Below are 16,930 nucleotides of genomic sequence, written 5' to 3' on the forward strand. Positions count from 1 at the left end.
CAGTGCTGAGTCTTATCATGAGAGGCTGCTTCCAGAATGGTGAATCCTGTCACAATAACCCCTAAAGAAAATTCTATAGTAAAAGTCTGGAACACGGTATTAACTGTATTCTAGCAGTCCAAATCATTACTGAAAAAAGGTTAAGAGAACCAATTTTACAACTAGTAGCCTCAAACCCATTCACTTTTGTCTTTTGTGACCTGAAAACCATCCAGTTTTCTTCATTAAATTTACATCCCAGAATCTTGTATGCCCCATTTCCTAGAGTGCTTTCAGTGTTTCAATAAAAAAAAAAAAAAAAAAAAAAAAAACACACTAGTAAGTGGTGTAGAGAGCTGAGTTCATTGGGCCACGTGATCATAGTCTACCTATACATTTTGGATAATTTCACATTTTAAGAATTGATGCATTCTCATGAATTTTTGACTTCTACATCCAGCTCTAGCTATATAGTTAGTGATGACTAGCTTCACTAACATGTAACATTCAGAAAGCTTCTAGGCTGCCTTCACAACCACAAAATGTGTTAAGTTTAAAAAAGTGCAGACTGTTGTGCAACGCCCCTTCCTCCCACCATCCCAAAAAAATAAATTGCGTTCTACCCTGGGGTTCTGACCAACAATGCAAACAGTTGCTTTAGAATACTGTTGTCACTTTAAAGGAATTTTTTCAGATTCACTCTTCAAACATGTCACTTTTTTTTTTTTTAAACACCTCTAGAGGCAAAAACTCTAGTGATATTTACAAACACTTGCCACTTCATAAATATTGAATCGTGGTCATGACAGGCTCAAACGTGTTCTGGCCAAAAAAAATGGGGTGAAGGGAGTAAAAGTTTAACCAAAAGACTACTTGAGTGCCAGGCTTGGTGATCCTTGTGGGCCTCTAAGCTCCAGGAATCCACCAAACACAGAAGTTGACTTCACCAAAATGTCCACAGTGACTTTGAATCACCCCATCCCTTAAAGGCCCAGCCAGGTGTCCAGCTGCCCATTGGTGAGCAGGGAATTCCCCCTTCAATTAAATAAGGTCCTGAGATATCAGGCCTTAAAAATGATATGCATTTTATGCATAGAAAACTCACTTGTATTACTCATGGAATAGTAAGAGCACATCCATCCCAGATTCATGTCAATAAAATCATCATGTACATGCCAGAGATGTACCCAAGCCCTCTGGTTTGAGTCCAGATCAGAGCTTTCCCTAAGATCAGGGTGTATTTGAATGTGGGGCTTTAATCTGGGCCCATTTCTAAAGATACATATTAGCATTTAGATACTGTACTATGGAGAATGCACATTGAGATTGCAAACTGATACAGGCTGAACGTTGCTATAGGATTAAGATTGATGCTCTCTGTGCTCTGATATGGCCCCACGGTGTGGAAGATTGCTTGGCATTAGCTTTTAGTTCCAGGCCCTAGTAATTCCCCTGCATGCCGGAGGCGGGGGTGGTGTGTGTGTGTGAGAGAGAGAGACACACACACACAGACCTGCAGTGTGGTAACATGCTCTTACCTTCACCCTAAACGACTCAACAGTATTAACTGCCACTCAACTACGTTTCTGAGGCTTATCACTCCCTTGTGGCTTTTTATGCACAAACATACCATTTATACACACATACACGTCTACCCTCAGCGAGCTGCTTTGTAGAAAGCAGTGTGGAGGCAGCAGACTAATAACTATCATCTGGGGACTGGGACCAGAAGGTGTAATTCAGCCCTTCCTCCCCACCAAACACATCCACCCACATCACTGCACTGGTTTGTAGCCCGTCCCCAGCTGGTGAAATCGCCATCATTTTTCTGACACCATCATGGTTTCTATGGCAACAGGCTGATGCTAGAAATGGCAGATTTGAAACTCTTGCTTGAGAGCACCCAGTGACAGAGGGTGGATGGAGGTGGGGGGGTGAGGGGAGGTTGACTTCTGATGGTGCAGAGAGAGCGCTTCAATAACTCACAAGATGAAGAAAGAAAAATGAAAGTATTTGAAAGCCGTTTCCAGTTTGCCCTTTTAATTGGGTTCTGTAAGGGTGGGGGAGGGAACAGGACTCCTCAGCAGAATATAGTCCTGCAATATCCAATAGATCAGCAAAGAGTGACATGCAATCATGCTCATTCTGAGGCCTTTGGGATGGAATGGTATTTTTACAAGGACACGAGTACTGTTTAGTGGATAGAGAAGGGCACTTGGGGACAGGAGTTCTGGGTTCTATTTCTAGCTCTGCCACTGGCTTTCCATGTGGCCTTGGACAAGACACTGAGCCACCCCATGCCTCAATTTCCCCACCATTAAATCAGAGATAATGCTATTAAGATTAAATATCTGAAGTTCATTGAGCTGTTCAGAGTTAGATCATTGATCCCATATGGCACAATCGTGGTATCTAGTTGATAGTCCGCTCACAGTATGATCAGTGTTTCAGAGGAAGGCTAAACACCTCTAGTGGCGTATCTGGCTAATTATACAATACTGATCACAGACAAAGTCCCTCCTGACCTCGGCTTTGAAACATGAGCTCTGCTACAGGCAGAAAGAGAGTGGAAGTGTACAGAGCTAGGCAAATAACGGACTTTTCGGTTCACTGACCATGCTAAATGTTATTTTGGGTCAGCCTCAAATGAAAAGCTTTCAGCAAAATGAAAACAATTCAAGTAAAATGAAACATCGTTAGGCCTGAAACACTGTTTGAATTTAAGTAAAACCTGAAGTTGAGAGTAATTTTGTATTTAAAAAAGTGATGTGTTGAAAGTGTCAATTTTAAATTTATTGTTTTGACCAATACAATTTGGAAAATTTGCCATGAAGTCATCAGGTGTTTTGGTTGACCAGAAACTGCATTTCTTTTGGTGGAAAAGTTTTGGGTGGAAAATTTTGCCCAGCTCTAGAAGTTATCCTTGAGTGTACCAGAATAGGAATACTTCACACCAATATCAACTTCAGATTTTAAGAAGCTCTTTGAAAAAATCCCCACTTTCTGGATACCATCTATAGTTGCCATAAAACTAACTAGACCATGTATAAAACAGTGTGGTCATGTGCCTTGAATTCACTGGTGAAGTCTTAAAACATGGTCTTCCCCATTCAGCTCTTGACACAACCAGCTTTGAGGTACCCACATAGCCTGTGCTCCCAGTAGAGCCCAGTCAGCATCTAACACAAGACTGATTTTGCTTTTACTTTCTCTATTAAATCAGGGAATATACTTGATATGTGCATGCGCATCCCATGAGCTGTTGCTCTGTATACATTTCTAGTGTTAACAAGCCTCTGGATTCCATTAGCATGAAATGTGTGTCGCAATCTCACCTCCTTTTATATTTCATAACATGCATCAGCAGCAATGGGTATTCAGCACACAAGCATCTTTTTAGAACACCATTCATCAGAAAAAGGAATAAATAGAAGGAACTTGTACAGACTGAAAAGGACAATGTTTCTTATACTGCCAGAGGGGACTTCCCATACCTGCAAAAGGCTGATGCAAGATCCATGTATGGAATAAGGAAGAGTGTTCTAGTAGTAGTAATAGTATTTCAAATGTATATTATAGTACTGGCTAGAAGCCTCAGACATGTTGGGGTCCTGTTGTCCGAATCTCCTAATGGATGATCCTTGCATCATTCATGCTCTTTTGCCAATATGGATTTGTATAGTGGCATAAAGAGAGAAGTGGGATGGTCCCTTTTGCTCTACCAGATGTTAAGGAGCCATGTTCTACATTGACAAATCTTGTTTGTCCAAGTGTGGAAGGAATAAACTGTCTAGAATTAGGGAATAAGGTTCTTAAAATAGAAAAAAATTAAAACACCCAGGAGGGGAGGGAGATGTGGACTCATCTTCAGGTCTAAGTCTCCCTTTTCAGACCCCATATCTGGTGACGTCACATTGATATCCAAAGAGGTGACTTGGGAAATAATCCCCTATACTTGAGCAGAATTTCTGAGATTTCCCCACCTCACTCCTAATCCAGTTAAGACATCTGAAGGTTTAAAGTTTTAGCTATGAGGAAAGGGATACATTATGGGAGAAGTCTCAGGTGAAGTGTGGCAATGACATGCATGCTTTTAGTTTGTCCTCTTTAGGACATTAAAACTCCAATCTCTGAAATCTCTATGTCCTGAAGATAGCCCTTCCTCAAATGGATTTCAAGAGCTAGCCCATTCCACATGAACAATGTGGAATCCTCCTGTGACAGAGTGCTGTGGTCTTGGGAGGAGATTCTCCAAGGGATGTCTATGGGCATTGGGACTAGGAGGTAGACTCAAGGGTAGCAGTGGAGAAGATGGAGGTTGTCAGGTGTCTTACACTTCAGGGGTTATCTGAGTCATCTTTCATGTTTCCATGCCTGAAAAGTCCACATGCTGAGAATGCACAGGCATGAAGGAAATGCATACAGAAAATAAGATGCCCATTGGCAGAATCTACTGCTGGCAATTGCTATTCGTAACAGACTACAAGTTATGCTGTGGTAACATCTTACAGTAGCTATAGATTCAGTTAGGATTGACTAAAATTCTTAAATAATTATCTGCTGTCAGTAGGTCTATTTTATGGGAAAAACAGGTACAATTCTCTGTTAACCATTTGTTTTTAAGATTCTGTGTAACTAGATATCTTTTCCTTGAAATAATTTTGGCTAAGTGAGAAACATACTTTTACCAATTAGCAATACAGCACAGTAATATTTTCTTGGAAATTTAAGACTTACTTGTGAAATGATGCACTGAATATCTCAGAGGAAAGTGTACACACAATTTTATATAAACTAGAGTGACATCAGTGTAAAAACTGGAATTTATAACTGCTTGGAGGAGGAAACAGGAGTCTCAGATTTCAGTTGATACTTTCCTTATACCTTTTTTCTGTGGCTTCAGATAGCATCAGCCTTGTGAGTTATGTTTTGTTCTTTTCCTCTCGCCTCAAGTACTTGCCAGGCACCAGTGAAAAGGGGGAGCGGTCATTTGTTTGCTTTGTTGTGCAATTGGAGCAGTAACCTGATTTACTCAGGACATTTTAGCTCAGCTACTTCATTCACATCTTTGGCTAAGATCAACCTTTAATCCATCCCGAGAGATTCACTGGCCTCACCTGGGACATGAGTAAAAGAATGGGCTCATCAATTCCAGCCCATGATGTGATTGCAGTGGCTGGGTTCTGTCCAGCACACTAGACCAAGGGCATGTTCAGACAGTGCAGTGTACACACAGATGTGTTGGGTGTGTATGTATTACAACTGTCCTGTGCTGATTGGTATGTCACATCTGAGCAAGTGTGTCCTACACCCTATATTGCCATTACTTCCAGAGAGTCTCCACCTTCAAGTGCTAAGGGCCTATGCTTTGGCAGAATCCTATTCCCTCTGTCAAAGCCCTGAGTGGCTATGGATCTATTACTACATGCTCAAAACTTTTTCCCAAGTTTGTCTTCCACATTCGGTGTGGCCCTTGAACTCCTGGCAAGCTTCCAATGCAGCCCTGGGCAAGGTGAAGGCTGTGTGTTCCTTTATTATTAAGCATTTCCTGTAGTAATTTCTGTTCCAGGGCACAAATAGCCTGAACTTATTCTTTACTCACATGGCAAATCCCCAGGCTTTGCAAAGTGAACATTAGCTGGCTCCTCAGGAATCAACAACAAGTTCCTGCAGTTTTACTCTCATCTCTTGGGAGGACAGCTAGAGCCCTGTCAGTCACTGGTGTGCACGGTGTATATCCCTTCAGCTGCATGACACTGGGCATGTACTTAAAGGGTGAGTGAAAGGTATTCAAAGTCTTGCTAAGCCCTGGAATTCTGATAAACTAACAAATTCCATGCTTTCCAGAATGCAGCACTCTTTAGTGATTGACTTGTCTCTAGTGCCTTTCATCCTTAAGGATCACAGCTGTTCAACCTTTATACAGTATTGGAATGTCCAGCTCTACAGAGGAATATGGCAACTTAACAGCACCTGGTAACGCTACTTGAGAATGCTACCTTAACTTGTGTGCCACCTCCTCCATTATTGTACTGGATGAGTGCCTCAATCTTTAATCCATTTATGCTCAACATCCCTTTGTGGTAGGCTAATAGATTCCAAGGCCTGACTGGGCCATTCAGATCATCTAGTCTGACCACCTGTATAAACATAGCACTTGCCCAAAACAATTCCTAGAGCATAGGTTTCAGAAAAAAAACATCCAATCTGGATTTTAAAAGACGTCAGTGATGGATAATCCACCACAACCCTTGGTAAATTGCCCCAGTGGTTAAATCACTCTTAATTTTTCACCAAATTTCCAGTCTGAATTTGTCTAGCTTAAACTTCCAGCCATTAAATCATGTTATACTTTCCTCTGCTAGATTGAAGAGCCCCTTATTAAATATTTGCTCCCCATTTGAATACTTAAACTAATCAACCTCTTAACCTTCTCTATTAGATTCAAGGAGCTCCATCTATTTAGCTCATCACTAAAAGGCATGTTTTCTTGTCTATGAATCATTTGCATGGTTCTCCTCTGAACCCGCTCCAATTTATCAATATCCTCCTTGAATTGTGGACACCAGAACTGGACACAGTATTCCAGCAGCAGTTGCACCACTACCAAATAAATACCAAACACCAGTACCAAATAAAGGTAAAATAATCTCTCTACTCCTACCCGAGATTCCTCCATTTATGTATCCCAAGGATTGCATTAGCCCTTTTGACCAGAGTTGCACACTGGATGCGCTTGTTCAATGGATTATCTATCAGGACTCTCAAATCTTTTCCAGAGTCACATCTTCCCAGGATAGAGTCCCCCATTGTATATGTATGGCCTACATTCTTTGTTCCTAGAAATATACATTTAGCCATATTAAATGTAACTTGCTTGGTAAACTGGCACAAGAAAATAAGCCAGAGTTCTCTGTATCAGTGACCTGTCATCTGCATTATTCACCACTCCCCCAATGTTTGCATCATCTGCACATTTTAGTGATTGTTTTCTTCCAGGTCATTAATAAGTGTTAAATAGCATAGAGCCAAGAACAGATCCCTGTGGAGCCCCACAAGAAATACATCTGCTTGATGATGATTCCCTGACAATTACATAAAGACCTATCAGTTAGCCAGCTTAATCCATTTAATGTGTGCCATGTTAATTTTACATCCTAGTTTTTAATCAAAATGGTGTGGTACCACACCAAATACCTTACAGAAGTCTATCACGCTATTACCTTTATCAACCACATTTGTAGTTTCAGAAAAAAATTGTTTGACAGGATCTATTTTCCATAAGCCCATTTTGACTGGCATTACACCTTCCTTTAATGCTTTATTAAATTGAGTCCCATATCAGCTGCTTCATTATCTTGCCAAGGATCAAGGACAGACCTATGACTACCCAGGTCATCCCATTTCACTTTTTAAAATATTCTCACATAGGTGAGGAACCGAGACACTGAGTATATAAATGACTGTGCTAAGGTTACACAGGAAGTCTGGGACAGAGCTGAATGTGACCCCAGGTGAACAGTATATTCAACTGAATCTGCAGATGGATTTTGAGAAGCATGATGGAAGTTGAGTCAAACACCCCCTCCCTAGAGTCTTCAAGAAAAACACAACAGGATCTTTTAGTGACAGTAAATCAGGGCCCATGATTCTTATTTCATGTACAGGGCGGCACCTCTAGCAACACCATGCCCCTTAGTGCTATGGTGGTTCCTTGACTGAGTTCTCAGTCAGAGGCAAATGCACCAGCTGCTGAGTCACCAACATAATTTTTCAAGCTCTGAGGGTTCTCTTTGTAGGCTCAGTGCTGACTTGTAAGAAATGACAGGAGTACAGCTTGAAATGGCGTGGCTGCAAGCCCCGTGTTCTTGACAGGCACTGGGCCAGGCTGCTGTCCCTGTCTGGCTTCCCCCCCTGCAGCTGTGTCACACAGTTCAGGAGATTACCTGGTTTTTTAAACAGGTAGAGGGATTTCTCTATGGTGTAAACAACAGAAGGAGTCTGTGAACGGGGCTGCATTCTAATCTCCCTCTTAGATACAGAACCCCTCCATCAGGCTACTGCTGGCAAGTCCAAATGGACACACCTGTATGCACAGCTGCACGCATTCACACTACAGCCACTGCAGAGCACAGCATAGAACTGTTGCTCAATTTAGGCTCAGTTAAGTCAGAGACACAAGAGACAGTGGGGGAAAAAAACCTGTAGCCCAGACTAAAATCCCAGGGCCAATGCCAATGAAGCCTATAGTAATAATGTGGTTCCTAGTCTCTTCCTTCTGAATTTGGCCCAGTAAATTTCAGAGCCAAACTTCATCCCCCTACCTACATAAGCTGGTTTTTGTAGAAGAAACTGTTTGCACATTTCCCAGACCATGTAAAGCTGCCTGTAGACATACAGTTCACCACAAGCATGCTCTTCTTCATCTTTCACCAGCCCTTGCTGTGATAAACTTGCCTTTTTCCCTCCTCTTGATGACAGATGTCACTAAGCTTCTACCCCACAGCCACATGAAAAAAGACGGGCACAGACAGCATGTTCTGGCAGAATAAGCAGAGGCCTGGGATTCTGGAGGGCTTGGGAAAGCGACTTTCCCTTTCTACCACCATTTACCCCTTTGTAAAATGGGATAACCCTTATCCATGCTTAGCTTATGAGATAGATCAGTCAGTCACCTCTATCCTGGAATTTGACTGTGAAAATGTGCTAAGTAGGCACTCCCGTGTTATGGATATTTCCCTAAGGGGAAGTTAATGATTCATGCCACTGAAGCACCCATCTGTCATTGCTGGTCATATGGAGAATGGGAAAGAGAAATACATCTCCACAGGCCCACCAAGAGCAATTCCGGGCTCCAGGAAAGAACAGTCAATAGCCCCCTAGAAAGGGATGGCTGAGCTACGAGTGGGCATCTGCTGGATGTTTTTACTTATTTATTACATACCGTGCAGGGTCCCGGGCAGCTGAGGCAGCAATATCTGCTGCTCAGCTTCCCAGTCCTTTGGACTCCCCAAGGAAATTACTGATGAACCCGGGAAGCTGATTAGCAGATACCACCTCCTCAGCCACCCAGGAACCTGCATAGTGCATAATAAATAAGCTCAGCTCAGGGGAGATGCAGAGAGCACAAACAATGGGGGCCTTGGAGGAAGGGGGCAGAGTGTGGAGGAGAGGAGGATACGTATCTATCCTCCCAGCCACCCAGGCCCTTTTAAATCACTGAGCAATTGCCCCTCTTCCCCCCCGGTGGGCCTGGATCTCCATTATGAAACATTACTGAGTTTAGTCTAGTGATTTAAGCAGGGATCTGGGAGTCAGGACTATCAAGTTCTTATACTGACCTTCTGTGTGTCCTCCAGCAATGGGAGAGTGAGGTACATCAAGTCACTTCCCAATCTATAAAATGGAGATAACTGGCTGCACAGAGAAGCTGAGACACATAGTTTGTCTTTATAAAGTTCTTTCAGATCTGCAAGTAGAAGGCACTGGAGAAAGACAACATACTACTAATTTAGCTGAATACATGAAAGACAAAGCCCTTAAGTTCCAGTTTGATTTTTATTCTTTAGAGGTCTTTCAGCACCATGGGTGAAGTGAACTCTTTGGTGGCTTGGGGAATCCTAGTTAATTCAGCATCAAGGAAAAAGCTTATTTACAGAAGTTACAAGCTTATGTGAAATGGAATCTTGTATCTCTGGTTCCCTCCTACGTGACATTTAATCTGCTCTAGAGAGGTTCAGTGGATTTGGAGGCTTGTATCTCTTTCTAAAGGTTTGTTTTTATGCTATTATATTTGAAATGTGAAAACAGAATATCTGCTTTCTATAAATACTGTGCCCATAGTGCCAAGACCTTTCCTGTTGGCTTCAGGCCACAAAAGCCACCAAAACAATTTTTTTTTTTTTTTTGGGTGCATTTGTATTTTCAATCAAGGGAAAGAAAACAAATAACCTCAAAGCAAAACAGAGGCACAGAAGATTTGCAATACCATATCAAAATATTGGTCTCACTGGTCTGGTATCATTCCTGCTATTCCAGTTCAGACCAACCATCCAGCTAGTCATTCCAAAACATACCAGTTCATTGGTCTGCACTGTGGTATCCTGCCTCCAGCCATGGGAGACTTATTATTGTATTGCAGTAGCACCCAAGGGGCTCCAGTCAGAGATTGGGACCCTAGTGTTAGTCTGAGCTGCAATGTGTGCTGTAGAATCTCTTCCTAAGAACTTGCAACTTAATGCTTCAGAAAAAAAATTAAAGCTCCTAAAATGCCTAGCTAGTGGTGCTACACTCTTCACAGGGTTTGGGTGTGGCGATGGAGTCCTTCCTGATCCCAGCCTCTCCCCTTCTTAGTACTGAAGATATTCAGACAGCGAGGTTTAAGGGTTGACTGCCTCCAACTCCTATTCACTTCAATGGGAGCTCCTGGTGCTCAAAAGGCAAAAAATGCATTTGGTCCAAAGTGAACAAAAAGCTGCACTAGGGGACTGATCCAATGCCCAATGAAATCAATGGCAAGATTTTACTTTGGATGGGGCACAAACCTCAGAGCTACGGGTTTCTTTTTTTCTTTTTCTTTTTTGGGAAGGGGGCGGTTTGGCTGAGCCAGTGGAGGTGCATGGTGGGGATCTATCTCCCCTGTGGCCAAAGCCACATGCCCCCCAAACACCTTCAGAGACATGCCTGTAAAAATGCACCTTTGCCCAGAAGGCTCCTGTCCCCTACAACCAACACATTTCCTTTAAAGCTAAATAAAAAAAAAAAAAAAAAAATCCTCTCTCCTCCCTACCAATGAGAAACTGCAAAACTCCCAAAAGACAAATCTGCATGAAAGTTGCTGTGAGGAAAGAGGACACTTGCCCTGAACTAGCACTGAGAGAATTAAAACAACGAAACCAGGGATATAGTTGGGGAGTGACTGCATCGTATTCCCTTTGATTATCATCTTACCCTCACCTCTGCAGACCCCCGGGGTACGTATCAGGAGTCAGTGGTTAGCGTTTGTGTCTATCGGTGCATCTGCACAGAGTTTTAATACATGCTTTCTGAGCCAGTTACGGTTGGTTAAGTCTCCTCCTTAGTGAGTCTAAAGATTTTAATTTCTTTTGACTTCAGGGCTTTTTTGACAAGTTTCCTCTTTCTGGGGAAATCCCCCTTTCTAAAGTGTAGTGTTAATTGAACATTATATTGCAGTCTCTGTATCTAGCTGAGCTACTAAGGGTTACTTCTTGAACCACCACCTATGTGTTTGTTTAGAACAAAGACAGTAGTCCCCAAACTTTTTGCCCTGAGGCACCCCCTTACTCTGTCCACGCCGCCCACCCCAGCTGGGGCTGGGAGCAGGGCCACACTTGGGGCTGGAGGCTGCACCAGGGCTTCTGAATTGGGAGCCCCACAGTGACGGGGGCTTCCCACTGGGAGCCCTATGGCAGGGCCACAAGGCTTCCCCGTTCTCAGCCCCACGGCAACAGGGGCTCCTGCTGGGAGCCCTGTGGGGGGCCCCCAGACTGGAACATTCCTCCTTGCCCTCCCCCTGTAACATTCCTGCAACCTTCCTCCCCAAGGGGGGGCATGCCCCACACTTTGAAGACCGCCAAACTAAGGCAAGAATGGCCTCTCCCCTTGTGTGCTCTAATAGTTTGTCAACGCTGCAATGAAATGCCCACAGTTGGCCAGTGCCAGCTGACTTGGGCTGTGGGGTTTTTTAATTGGGATGTAGATATTCGGGCTCTGGCTGCAGCCTGAGCTCTGGGACCCTCGAGCCTGGGCTCCGGCCCGAGCACCCACACAACAGTTGACCAGCCCCATGAGCCCCAGTCAGCTGGCGCAGGCCCACTGCAGGGTAACATACCTAACTTCTCATCATCCAGCAGCACTGGTGGCAGCTCTAGTGTAGATGAGGTATTGGCAGCTGCTAGGCTTTTTAACCACCGTACCCTTGAGGCTTGCTCTGTGCCCTTACAAATGACTCAGTGATTTAGTAGATGTGGACCAGTGGGAGCCCTGTCTACCTTTGCACTCCTATGGTTAACAGGGAGACATTTTTCAGGGAGAATAAAAGCTTGTGGACACGATCCCAGGGAAGTGGAGAATGAGACGGAGTGGGCTTATTCAGACTTGATTTTTAAAAAGTTCACACACACACTGAAGTCCAGCTAGCGTAACTTGATTGGAAACCCTACCTAAGCCACCATTAACTCACTTTATCGCTTTAGCTCCATTTTAGAAAAGCAGGTTGGAGGTGTTAATATTGGTGAAGAGCGCCTATGCTATGGCAGTGGAGAGAGAGGGGGGCAGATGAGCATCTAGAAGCCCAGCTGCGTTCTTTTTGCCTTTGACTTAATCCTTCCTTCGCCCTCCTGAATCATAACCGATAACCCCATGATTTTTCCTGCTTTCAGACCATGAGTCTCAACTCCTCTTTTTCCTCATGTCCAAATTATTTCCATATTCTGCAGCTGCTTCCTGTATAACAACTTCAAAATTCATCCCTATGTATCCCTGCCCTGCCTCTCTCTTGCTTCGTGCTATATCTTCCTTTTCCTCAGCCTCCTGCCACCCACCTAGCTCCTCCACCAAAATACCAAAGGACAAAACTAACTTCTGGCTCTGACTATATCACACAGACCTCAGCCCCATACAAGTCCCTTCACTGTTTCCTACGCCCCCTACTGCATTTATTTCAAATGTCTGATCCACACAGCCAAGGCTCTGCCCCCCCATACATCTCATCTGTAGTGAACTGCCACTCCCTTATTTGGGCCCTGCACTCTGCCTCCTGCTTTCCACCAATTCCATAGTGTTGCACATTACAGCGGCTGAAGACAGTCTCCACACCAAGGAACGGACAACCTAGGAATTGAGAGGATACAGATAGTGCCTTCCAAGCAATGCTCACGCAGAATAAGGTGGTTCCTTCCTCTCTCTCTCTATCAGCCCTGCCTATTATGTTCTTCAGCATCCAGTCTCCTGCTCAGTTCAGATTGTGGGACAGAGACCAGGCTTTGCTTCCTATGTAAAGTGCCATGCATACTCTCATTGTGCTCATGCAGATGCAAAATATTAGTGCCCCTATTAAGGACTATACAAATGAAATGGAGCTGACACGGATGAGGAGAATGTCCAAATCCAATTCATTCTCCCACAGCTAGATGAACTCTGAAAAGCAAATGTGAGTGGACTAATCTCTCATCTGTTGTAAAAGGAGGCAGTGACTAGGAGATGCATATGGAGCAGCTATGTTAAAGTGTAATTTATACATGGGAAAAGGGGGTTTTTATGACCCTCACTTTAAAAAGAGTTGCATCTCCCAGACATAAGGAGCTCCACTTTCTAAAGACTGGAATAACCCAGAAAAACTCACTGCCAGCTTCAGTTGCCTTTGTCCACCTCAAGGGTACCCTCTAGCAGCTCTTTGGAGCTGAGCTGTTACAGGATGGAATGTGTCAGCAGCAGCAGTGGGAGACCAGCCCTGTCCACAAAGGCCATAGCCACTCACCTCTTGCCACACCACCACTCACGCTTGGCAGGGTAGATGCCCTCTCCTACGTGGCTTAGAGAAGTTTTCCTTGGGAAATCTGGAAGTGGCTCCAGCAGTAGAAGAGAAGTTGCTGATTTGCATCAGGAAACAGAACTAAGAGGCAAAATAAAACTCTACATTTGGATTTTGATGCCTTCCAAGCAGGAGCCTGAATGGGGAAATAGCTCAGATTCTGCAGCTGGGGATTCTCAAAGTAATGCTATAGTTCACAGCCCTGTCACTCACTGATGGTTCCTTGAGACATAAAACAGGCCATCTTTACTGTAACAAGCAGAGCAACAACTAGCAACAAAGGAATCCCCCTCCCACCCCAGCCTCCACTTACAGGCTGATTACAGGCTTCCTCAGAGACATAGGGATGTCCCTTTTCTGCTACATGTAGCCCTGTCCCATGTCAAAATGCAAAGACCCCTGCAACCATAACACGCAGGTGTACATATGCACATACAGGTCAGTCAGCGGGGGGGTGCTGATATTTTTGTAGGACTACTATTATACAACTCCCAGGCCAATAGAGTCCTACGCATCTCTACACACCCAACAATTGTTTGCTAAAGTGACTTTCACGGCAGTACTTTGAGAGGAATAAGCAGTTTGTGCGACTTGCTCTGTTCGCGACAAGGCTGAAGTGAGAAATCTCAAGGCATTTACCATTACAACGCTTCCCCGAGCTATTCGCTGCCCGGGAGCAGGAAGTGGCTCTGAACACAAGCCCACACCAGAAAGGATTTACCTTGCTTTACAACTTTCCAGCTCCAAGTCAATGCAAATACCGGTAACGGGGAGGGACGAGACAATGCCCCTCCGTCCACTAGCACAAACAAGCCAGCGGCAGGTACAAAGACAGACAAGCAGCGCAGCAAAGAGACCTCCGAGTTCCCCCAAGACGTAACCTGTTTGGGTGCAACATCGTGGTACCTCTTCTTTGGCTCTGACCCAGGGAAACCCCTAAAAATAGTTCCTGCAACAGCGGCCAGGCAGACCTGCTCTGACTAGCGAGAAGCAAAGAAGCACTGTTCGCAGAGAGAGAGATCTGGGAGTGCTGGGCTAGAAACTGTCAAGAGAGGAAAGTAATTGCACGGAAAGAGAGGAGCACAAACTTACGGCCTTAGAGCATGTTCTCCCTGGAGTGGGGGGTCGCGTGGTCTGTCGAACGCCCCCCCACGTGAAAAAGAATGTCCACAGCCAGACGGAGCCACGTTCACATCGTGCTGGTCGGCGGCAGAGACAGAAACTGACTAGACTGAGAGAGCAGCAGCCGGGGGCCCTTTGTGCAATCTACACTTACCATAATAACAGAGCCAAGCCTAGCACCTCCTCTACATTACCATACTAAACCAATCACACGCCGCAGCGAACAGCAGCACTGCTGCGCTTTTGCCACCCACACGCTGTGGTGATCAGCTTCAGAGGCAGCACGAGAAACTGAGCGCCTAGAAATCAGGTCTGCAGGATTCACGTTTACCGTAATTAACAGCGCACACGTCGCAGGGTTCACCCCCCCCCCCCCCATTTACTGAGTGTGGTACCACACTAACTGTAATGCTGTAAATATTCCAACCACATTGTTATACTGCTTAGTTTTAGAGAGACAGCACGAAATTAGCTTAGCCCACGCTGATTTAGCTTTTGCCATAATAGCAGGAATAATGCACCCTTACCCATGAATTATTTATGTGGCAATAAATCCACTGGACCCTTTGATGACACAGTGTATATATAAAAAAGTAAGAGTTATACTCAAGTCACTAGACCCCTCAGATTGAATTGCAGCCTTTATTGCATTAAATAACACACACACTTCCTCTTCCAAATGTGCACACAGAGTACAGCACCTGAACAAAGAATCTATTGCCCCAGTATGTCTCTCTTTCACCTCACAGTCGAGTTCTGGATTTCAGCCCCCTTCTTCCTCCATTTTTTAGCGTCCTCTCCATCGCTTGTCAATATTTCTTCATTCTTCCTCTTGCTTTAGAACACATGTCCCTATCCCGTTTTGTAACCACCTCCAGCACTTTCAAAACAAACAACAGCAGAACCTGTTATGGCACAAAGCCAAACTCAAAGCACTCCTCAAACTACCAAAGAAACTCAAAACCGCATCAGACAAAAGCTTCTGCAAATGGATAAATCTTGCAACGTCCTTTGAAAGCTGACACAATTAGAGTGTGTCAAAACCCTTCTGATATATATATCAAACATACATTATTAAATGGCTTTAAAGGCACTGTGCCTTAGTCTTGACTTCTTAGCAGCCTGGTTATAGATCTAAACAACAAGAGTTCTGTGGCACTTTAAAGACTAACAAATTTAATATTTGCAGGCATAAGCTCTCGAGAGACTTCAGCTCTCTTCTTCAGATGCAGTAATACAGAAAATAGGTAACACAGAGGCATCTTATAGATATCCAGGTGCATTGAGAACAATGGGGGAGGTGGATTCCGGTACTTAAGACCTAATGACGACCATTGAGTAGGAGGTGAGAATGGGTGAGCAAAGTAATTTACCTTCGGTAGTGAGACAGCTAACTCGGCTACCCCTCTGGTTATAGATCTGTTGCCTGTGTGAATACTACTCTTCTAATGAACCACAAACCTGAACATCAGAAACCTTAGTTATTCCAGTCTTGTTCCCCCTCTTGCCATCTTCCACAGGCATCTCATTCCTGATCTGCAAAGCCCACTGTTGTTCCAGTCCTGGGTTCCCCTTCCTACAATTCTGTTGCTGCACATTATTTCTGACTTATAGCAATCTTTGCTATTCAAGTCCTCAGCAAAGACTGACAACTCTGGCAGCTTTTATTGATTTTTTTTTTTTTTTTTAATAATTATAAGCTGGAGCTCAGTTGAGACCACCAGACTCATTGCATTTACAATCCAAACAAGACTCCAGTGAAGCCAAGGGCTTCAGACTAATAACTAACCCACTGTTCTCCCATTCCCTGCCCCATGTTCATTAATGTCCAAACTATTTGTGTGGCATATCACAATCCATGGATTATTTAAGAGTCTAGCTAAACACAACAAACAAGAACAAAGAAGGTCATCAAAGGCCTGATTCCTGAGGAAAGAAACAAAGAACATGGTATCAACATGAAAATAAATCTTTTGTTGAGAATAACAAAACTACCTCTTTACTCATCCTGTGGTCCCACATATAAAACCCACCAATGAGATTCAGTTTTATTTGTGCATTTTTTTAAAAAGATTGTCAGATCCCAATGTGGACTAAAGGCAACTGCCTTTCAGGTGGTCTCAAGAGCCTCTTTTAATAAAAAGGAGATGGAAGGCAGCTCTCTTCTATGAGACTGATATTCTCTTTTTCACATTTTGAACCCTGTTATACAATTCCCTCTTAAAAATAAAACATGAGAAAAAAATCCCACAAAATTGTTCCAGTAGAATGTATACA

The 16,930-nt window shown here is 43.9% G+C and overlaps 1 protein-coding gene across 2 annotated transcripts in view; it reads right to left on the reverse strand.

Moving 5' to 3' along the window:
- Positions 1–14,798, reverse strand: part of TP53I11 (tumor protein p53 inducible protein 11) — a 41,815-nt gene extending 27,017 nt beyond the window's left edge. For both annotated transcript variants that reach the window (XM_067557601.1, XM_067557602.1), the window contains exon 1: positions 14,624–14,798. The gene's annotated coding sequence lies outside the window, so the exon portion shown is untranslated. The remainder of the gene's footprint in view (positions 1–14,623) is intronic.
- Between the last annotated feature and the right edge of the window lie 2,132 nt (positions 14,799–16,930).

This window comes from Emydura macquarii, unplaced genomic scaffold (genome assembly GCF_026122565.2).
Source record: "Emydura macquarii macquarii isolate MOO-44397 ecotype Brisbane River unplaced genomic scaffold, CSIRO-AGI_Emac_v2 contig_1876, whole genome shotgun sequence".
Classification (NCBI taxonomy): Eukaryota; Metazoa; Chordata; order Testudines; family Chelidae; genus Emydura; species Emydura macquarii.